The sequence below is a fragment of the Aphelocoma coerulescens genome, chromosome 18 (assembly GCF_041296385.1).
Source record: "Aphelocoma coerulescens isolate FSJ_1873_10779 chromosome 18, UR_Acoe_1.0, whole genome shotgun sequence".
In the NCBI taxonomy this organism is placed as follows: domain Eukaryota; kingdom Metazoa; phylum Chordata; class Aves; order Passeriformes; family Corvidae; genus Aphelocoma; species Aphelocoma coerulescens.
Genome location: NC_091031.1, coordinates 9,723,702 through 9,731,844, shown reverse-complemented (window position 1 = coordinate 9,731,844; position 8,143 = coordinate 9,723,702).

Below are 8,143 nucleotides of genomic sequence, written 5' to 3'. Positions count from 1 at the left end.
GATAAGCAAAACTGAAATGCCTGAGTTTTGCTCACCTGCAGCCCAGCCTTGTCTGCCAGGAAGGGACACAAAGGGAGTCCCAAAAGGCTTTGGGTGAGCACCCACAGGGAGCTCAGGCTGGGCACATCAGCCCAGGTGTGTCTGTCCACACCCACGGCCGTGATCCCGGTCTGGAGATGTGGAAAGAAGGGAAACACTGAGACAAAAGAGCCAACAACAGGGAGTGCTGCCCCGACCAGAGGTGCCCGTCAGCTCTGCACATGGTGGCGGTCACTGACCATCTCTGCAGCCAGTGAATAGTGTCACAGCAGATCAAATTTGCCCCCTGATACTCCCAAGTGTCAGACATTCTGATACCTTTGGCTCTGAGGGAAATTTAATAATTTAATTTAGAAGGCTAAGCTAAGACAGCGTGGGGTTTGGAAGTTGGACAACAAACACGGAGGGGTTTTTCCACCCAGCTTCACTTCTGCTGCCTCTGCAGCAGTTCCCCATAGCCAGGCTGCCTGCACAGGGCTTGCTTAACATCATCACCCATTCCCTGCTCTGAGAGGGCCCTGCAGCTTGAAGGGGGAAGGAAAGGGCATGTGGTGTCACAAGGGAGATAAGGCAGCCAGCCAAAACAACCCCGCAAAGGTGGGCAGACACAGCTGGCCTGACTCAGGGCTGAGCCCATCCCTTCTGAAGGGCTTCAGAAACAGTGGAAGAAAAGCTAAGTGAAATAAAGGCCAAGGTTTAGCTAAGGTTTGGCTACTTTTAAAGATTTTTTTTAAGCATGTTCAATAGATTTACTAGATCCTCTGACCTGCAGGAGCCAGTCCTGCAGTGTTCACACCCAGGGCATAAGGAGGCCTTTGCACCACGGGTCAGTAAAAGGCACTTGAATCGAGAAGCCCAGACAGGGGATATCTCCACAGACCTTGGCACTCAGTGGCTGAAATCAGAGTCTGAGCCAGGCCAGCCAGCTGGTCTTCCTTGCCCAAAATTCACCATTCATCCCCAACTCTCCAGCATCCACCAGCGTTCAGGCATGTTCCTGTGATGGCCCCAAGCACTGACAAAAATTCAGATTAAAACATCCTCTGTGGGAATGAAGAAAACTGTTGCAGGGCAGCAACATTTGTAGGGGATTTTGAAAACATTTTTTTCCACCCTGGGAAAGACAGAAAGTCTTTTTGCATTTGGGGCACAATAATAGGCAGATAGGATTTCTCTGGAATAAGCAGATTAAGAACAACCCAAGGAAGGGTGGTAACACTGCAGAGTCAGAAGGAAAAAGCCCAAGGGCAAGGCAAGCTTGGCTCAGCTGCCCCAGACAACCAGCATGGGACTTGAGCCGCAGCCACTCCTGCTTATCAGCAGGGTAATGATTTCCATGCTGAAATCTGCTCCTGAGATGGGTCCTTGCCTGGATTTCATCCTCCCTTCAGCCAACGAGGCACAGGCAAACCCTGTTTGACAGCACTCTGTGCAGCCCCTCCAGCCCACGGCTCCCCTGCGAAGAGCTGACACCTCTCCAAGAACAGCCGCCTTCCACATCACAATGAGAGATGTGTTTGTTTGTGTCTCACTCAAGTCCCCATTTGTCCTCTCTAAAAACCACGGAGTAATTCAGCCCCAGGGCGGGCTCTGGCCTGGCGACAGCACAACAGCAGAGTGGGGGGTGCCCAAGACCTTCCCCACACCACTCCCTTTAAAAACACAGCTCTGGGCTGAGGTGACTGAACTGTTGTTTTTTTTTTTTTAATTTATTATTATTATTATTATTTTTTCCTCTCCGGGCAAACGTAGGCTCTGCACAAACCAGTCTGACTCCAACTCAGTTTGGCGCTTCCCAAAGGAACCGGAGGAGCCGGTTGGTGATGGGGCAACCCCTCCACAGCCACCATGGTGCCTGGGTGGGCACCTGTGCCAGCCCCCCACACCCACAGAGATGACAGCGACATCCATGCTACCTCAGCCACCTTCATCATCTCTGCCATTTTTATGAGGAATTTCATCAAGTTTCCATGCAGTCAGTAATGCCCTTGCCTGTGTGTGTGGTAGCAGGCCTCTCCTTCCATCTTGGCCCAAAGCCCTTGTCCCGCAGCTCATTTCAAGGGGGATAAACATGTTTATTTCAGGAGCAGCCAGGACCAAGCAGGATTCAGCCTCATGGTTCCACTTTCCCACATGGAGAGGAGCCTACTGGGCTGCTGGAAGGATCAGGAAAGAGACGTTCCCCTTTCAGGACAACATGGAGTTGGCAGCAAAGCTGCTGTGCTTAGCATCCCTTTGGCTGCAGCTGGATCCCACCATCCCAGGCTCCAGGCTAAGAGGTCCATCCTCATTACTTGCACTGATGCCATGAAGATTTTTGCCTTTTCTTTTATACCCCTGTTATACCTTTTTACAACTTCTGTATTCCTAGTGCTTTTTGCCTACATTCTTGGACTTGTTTGTTAAGCTAAGAGACTCAACATTTTAGAAGCTTCGTAGCCAGGGATCAGTGTGCCCCAGACACCAAGGTCCTCTCCAGAACACATTCTGTAAACCAAGATAGAACCATCCAGGGGAAGGTTCCTTGGGGAGGGGGGCTCACTTGAGCCTCTCATTGGGGAATCTTTGATAGATCTGCTAATTAGTAAAACCTATAATGATATACCCAATGTTGGGGGGGGAAAAACAGAGGGAGAGATAGACAGACTCAGCGGGGTGCATCTCGATGCATATGACCTGGATGTGTACACCTAAGGATCCTTAAAATAAACACCAAGGTAAAATCCCTTTTCCCCTTCTAACCGTGTATGACTCTTGATTTTAAGACCAGGAAAAGGCATCAGCACGAGATGTTCCTTACATCCCAGCTCAGCACTTGAAACTGGCCGCAGGCTCCAGAGGGCAGAGCCAACCTCTGGTGTCCCAGGTGCTTTGAGCCCAGCACAGCTCTGCTCCCAGCAGGAGACAGCACCTCCATGGTGTGTTTTCCACCCCAGCAGCTCAGCACAGCCTCACCCAGCCTCCAGCAAAGCAGGGAGTACGTTCTGACACAAGCATGAGTAACACCATGGAATAACACTGCAGCAAGGCTCTGCCGGCCGAAGGAAGAGCCTCCCTGCCCCAATCCACCCCTGCATGGGGGGACACAGCAGCAAAAGCAGCGCTGCTGCAGCACGCGTTCACCCCAGGAATCAGCCCAGGCTGGGCAGCACGTGCTCCCCAGCAGGAGCACAAACACACCCTGAAGCAATCCTGAAGCTCTTACTGAACTTCTTGGCTCTTGCCCCAAAACAGTCAAGGCGTGACTCTCCCAAAACCAAGTAATGCTGACTCCTGCTGCACTACTACGGCCTCTGAGCCCCAGGAGATGCCTCTGGTTTTCAGAGAAGCCAGGAAAAGGCAAAGCAGCTGAGTCAGCACCCTGCCCTGGGGAGAAAGCCCTGAGTCAGCTCTGCTTGGAGCACGAGTGGACACTCCTCCTCTCCTCTCCCCTCTCAGCACTGCTGGCAGCCCCAGCCGTGCCCTGGCAGCCCCACGTCAGCTGCACACACATAAAGCACATGAGAGAGGCTTTGCAGGCTGGAGACCTCAAGGAGCAGCTACTACTCAGGGCCAGTTAATTCTGTGCAAGGGGTCACCCACAAACCTTCTGGAAAACCTCACAGCAGCACAGCACAGAGCAAAGCTATGAGGAGAGCTGTGGAATGGGTTATAGAGCACCCCTGTCCTGCAGCAGTTCAGCTTAAGACACTTCAGCCGGGGAAAGAAGGCAAGTGGGGTCCCCAGCTGAAGCCCCAGCAGCAGCAGCTGCTGCTCTCATTGCTGTGGCTCAGGGCCATGGACAGGCACTCAGCAGCCCAGGAATGGGCTGTCTGTCTCTTCAGAACCCGCCCTGGACCGGGCCCACCTGAGGCTCTGCAGATCTCCGTGCGTGCAAAGTCTGCCTGCCACAGCTTCCTCATTTTGTGTGGAAGTTCTGCACCTCCTTTGCTGGGCAGAGGGAAAGGAGTAACAGATGAGACAAATTTCTTTAAACTAGGTGAGATTGAAATGACTACTGAAAATTGCCCTTTCTTTTGCGTTGCCCTTCCCCAACACTCTCACAGCTCCAGCTGAGGTTCTCCGTGGATGCTCCTACCTCAAGGTGAGTGAGCAGCCAAGTGCTGGCTACAGCAACCCCCAGGTCCTGTGCCAGTGGGTGCTGATGGCTGGTGTGTTTCCAGTCTGCCATGGGCATTCCCATCTCCCTTGCTCAGCTCCAGCACAAAGCCCAGGAGAACCACTGAGGAAGGACACCTCCATGTTTCGTGTTCAGCCTTGGCCAGAGATTTCCAAATGCTGACTGGGGCACAATCAAGGCATTTGGGTGATGTTGGGGATAGGTGGGTGTGGCAGTCCAAAATGAACTTCACAGGGCTGGGTTTTCTTCACTGTCACCAGGCATCTCCTTTTTGGAAAGGGAGAGGAGGAGGAAGTGAGTGCTCACAGTTATTCATGGGGTCCCCTTGATGTGTCTCAGCGTAGCTCAGAGGTTAAGACTGGTGGTAAAGGAGAAAGGATTGTCTGGAAGAGGCTCCTTCTTTATGGAGCACCCAGGCCATGGCAGAGGAAGGCCAGCTGGTCCTCACTAAAAGGAGTTCATAGTCAGCTGAAGGGCGCTGCCCCTGCAGCAGAAAGGGGAATCACTTCTGTCAAGCTGGAAAGGAGAAACTTGATTCTTCTCCCTCCCCAGCAGCCCCACTCCACCGGGCCTGAATCTTGCTGCTGTCAAGACATTGCTTTGGCTCTGTATTACTTCTAACCACTCTCAGAGACTTACACATCTCTCCCTCCTGATGTGTTTCTGGTTTGCTAATCAATCCATTTGGTTTCCAATTTGCTGTGTCCTAGAACAGCTGGTCCCAGTATTGCTAATCTTATTTACCATTTAACCATCATCTCTGACACACATCACCAAGAGACTTTTCCAGTTCCAGAAATAAGTATCGTCTAATTAAGTTTATGATGAGCAGGAGAGCTCCTATCTGCCTCGGAGCTGTTGCACCACATCATCTGGTCAGGCTTGGAGCTCATACAAGCCCTATCACACTTCAAAGGCCAGGTATGTAGGAAACACCTGCTGCATTGCACCACGGCACGTCCCTGGCTGCCCAGCCTCCTCCCCGGGCGTGAACACTCCTGGACGCTCTGAGCAGCTTGATGCAAGAGCCAGATCACGTCTCCTGCCTCCTGCCAGGGTGACTCACTTCAAATCACATCCCTTCCCCTCTCAAGCAGCACAGCAGCAAGGTCTCTGTGCTGAAGGAATCACCGATGCTGGTGTTCAAGGTGCAAACAGCTTGGCTATTTAGCTTGAACGTGACCACAGCATCCTCCCCCAGAGCCCGTATGTGTCCTTGGAGTGAGGAGCAGCTGTTCCACAGGGGATCAAGCCACAGCATGCCCCAGCACGGGGATAAATCAGGGCAGTCCCCTCCTCCAGAGAAGGCTGAGCCATGCTGATGTCAAGTACTTTTATGGGGAGAAGACACCAGCAGCAGGTTGGAGTGAAAGCAATATCTGATGCTTGCCAGAATGAAAACTGGGATCACCTCTGGGAGTGGGAAAGCAGGGCTGGGAGAAGGTGGCAACAACAGCAAAGAGTTTGATGAAAAGGTACCTACAAGCACTTCTGATCCTACAGCCAGCTGGCCTGAGGGTGGGCTGGGACATCACTGGGAACAGGCTGTGGCAATCACACCTCCTTGCAGCCTGGCCGCACCTCACATGCAAGAGGCAAAGTGTATCAGCATAGCTAGGGGAAAAAAGGGCCTGTTCTTCCTGAAGGGGAAGCAAGCAGGTGACCTAATCATGTTCCTCTGGCCTGGCTGTCAGCAAACCAAGCACAGTGACCTTGCTTCCTTCCGTGCTGGGCACTGAAGTTGAGTGTTTGGAGGAGAGATGACCCTGTCTCCTCACAGGATGAAGAAGGACAAGTGTTCTCCCAGGCAAGCAGCATCTGACAGAGCTCAAACAGACCCTGTAGACACCCACACAAGTTTCCCAACCCACCTATTTGTCACCACGGCAGGCTCTGCATGGCTCACACCTGGGAGGTGATTTAGTTCACCAGTGGGCTCATGGAAAGTCAGAGAAACAGAGGGTTACCATGGAAATTGTTTTCACCAACAACCCAAACCACACACTTGCCAGCGTTCAGGCACAAGAACACAGCACATGCCTTGTGCCTATTTATGGGTAGTGTTGCCCAACTGGAGGGGGCTCTTACAGAGGCAATTCAAGTTCATTAGTTCTGCTTCCTAAGGAACAGATAAGTCAGTCTTGCTTTTAAGAGGAACTCAATTATGCTAATTAGGTGTCAAGAGGAAGCCCTTCATCTTCAGAGAGCTGCAGTGGTAAGAAGAGCAATGCTTTGCAAGCACCTGCTCCACCTCTGTCCTGAGTCACCTTCAGCCAAGGTCTTTCATTAGGTGGCAACAAGCATGTCCTCACATGGCACTGCATCAATATGTCATTTGCTTCTCATTACAGAGTGCAGTCAGCACATGTGAGCAAAGACAGTCATTTTTAATCCATCCTTTCCATCCCTGACTCCGCTGCCAGACAAGTCAAGCTATAATCATGTTTCAAAGACTTAAGGGTGAGCATTTGGGAACTGGATTTTAGGGCAGTTGGTGAAATCCCCGCATGAACCTCCCTCTGTACAAAGCACAGCTGGCTACTGGGAGAGGTGGCACCAGCCCCACAGCCAGAGAGAGTCCTGCAATTACTGAGGTCTGGCTGGGAATGATGCACATCAGCCAAGCTGTGGTGCTGCAGGGACAGGGGCAGCAGCAGGGGAAAGCTGCAGAGCAAGACCTTAATGCCACTTTGGTTAAAGAACTGGGCTCTGAGCGAGGATTTTGCTCATCCAGGCACTCCCTCCGAGGCTGTGAAGCTGTGGATGTGCAGGCACTATCAGTGTGATGTAGCAACTCCAGAGCATCCAACACCACAGCTCAGCAGGGCGTTGTGGAGCTGAGGCAGAGCAAAAATCAGCAGGGTGATGGTTCCTCTCCTGCCAAGGATTTCCAGGCAGCTGGGAATGGGGCTAATACTAGTGGTGGTGGGGGAAGGCACAGCCCTGCTCCTCCTTGGGCAAACCAGATACTGGAGTGGAGAGGCACCAGTTCAATGTTTGGCTTTGGCTCCAAGTGTGGTGCAAAGGGTATTTAAAAAAAAAAAAAAAAGTCTACAAACAATTTAAACTGCCATAAAAACTGAACTGCAGCCAAAGCTGGAGCTCCAGGGCCGAAGCCTCCCCAACTGTTTGTATTTTGCTTGCACTGTCCTCATAAAATACTGGCTGAACACTTAATTCAGCTTCTTCCCCTTGCTCCCACAGCCTTGCAGAGGAAGACGAGAGTGGGCAGGTTGGAGACAATTCCAGGAACATATTGTTCTTCTCTTCTCATCCTGCCAGCAGTCACTCTGTGCTGGGAAAAGCTCATGAAACACAACAGGAGAGGAGAGGTGAGGTACAGGGCTTCTGAAACGCCCACTCAGCTGTGCTTGGGAGTTACCTCAGTGCTAAATCCCTTTTTTAAAAGCCTGAAAAAGGCTGGGTTGAGGTCCCCAAAGTGGAAGCAAGGCCACAGAGAGGGGTTGGAGTGAACCCTTTTACCTCTCTACTGGTCCTGGCCCATTTCTCTTAAAATTCCAAGTAGGCTGGAGGAAACCTTGGGCTGCACAGAACGGGATGCTGGGTTTGGGGCTTTGCATTACAGGAGGCTGGAAAGCACCTGGGGTTAAAGCAGCAAATAGGTGGGTGCTAAATGGGGTTTAGAGGTGTTTGCAGAAGTAGTCACAGTGTTCTGGAGCCTCTTAGGATCACCTTAACACAGCTAAAATAAACTCTTCTTCTCCCACTGGCCCACAGAATGAATCCTGCTGAGAGGAGTTCACAGAAACACTTGCAGAAGGATTTTGGTTTCACTTCAGGCCAGTATTTGGGTACAACCCTGGGGCTTTTACCCCTGATAAGTGTCATAGGACATCTTACCATCCATCTCAGAACTTCCTGCACCCACCCAAGACCATCCCCTGAACTGCCCTCCCCAAGCCTCAGAACCAGGTTACTTGAAGGAAAAGTGAGGGATGAGGGAGAAAGAGACACTGAGTAGAA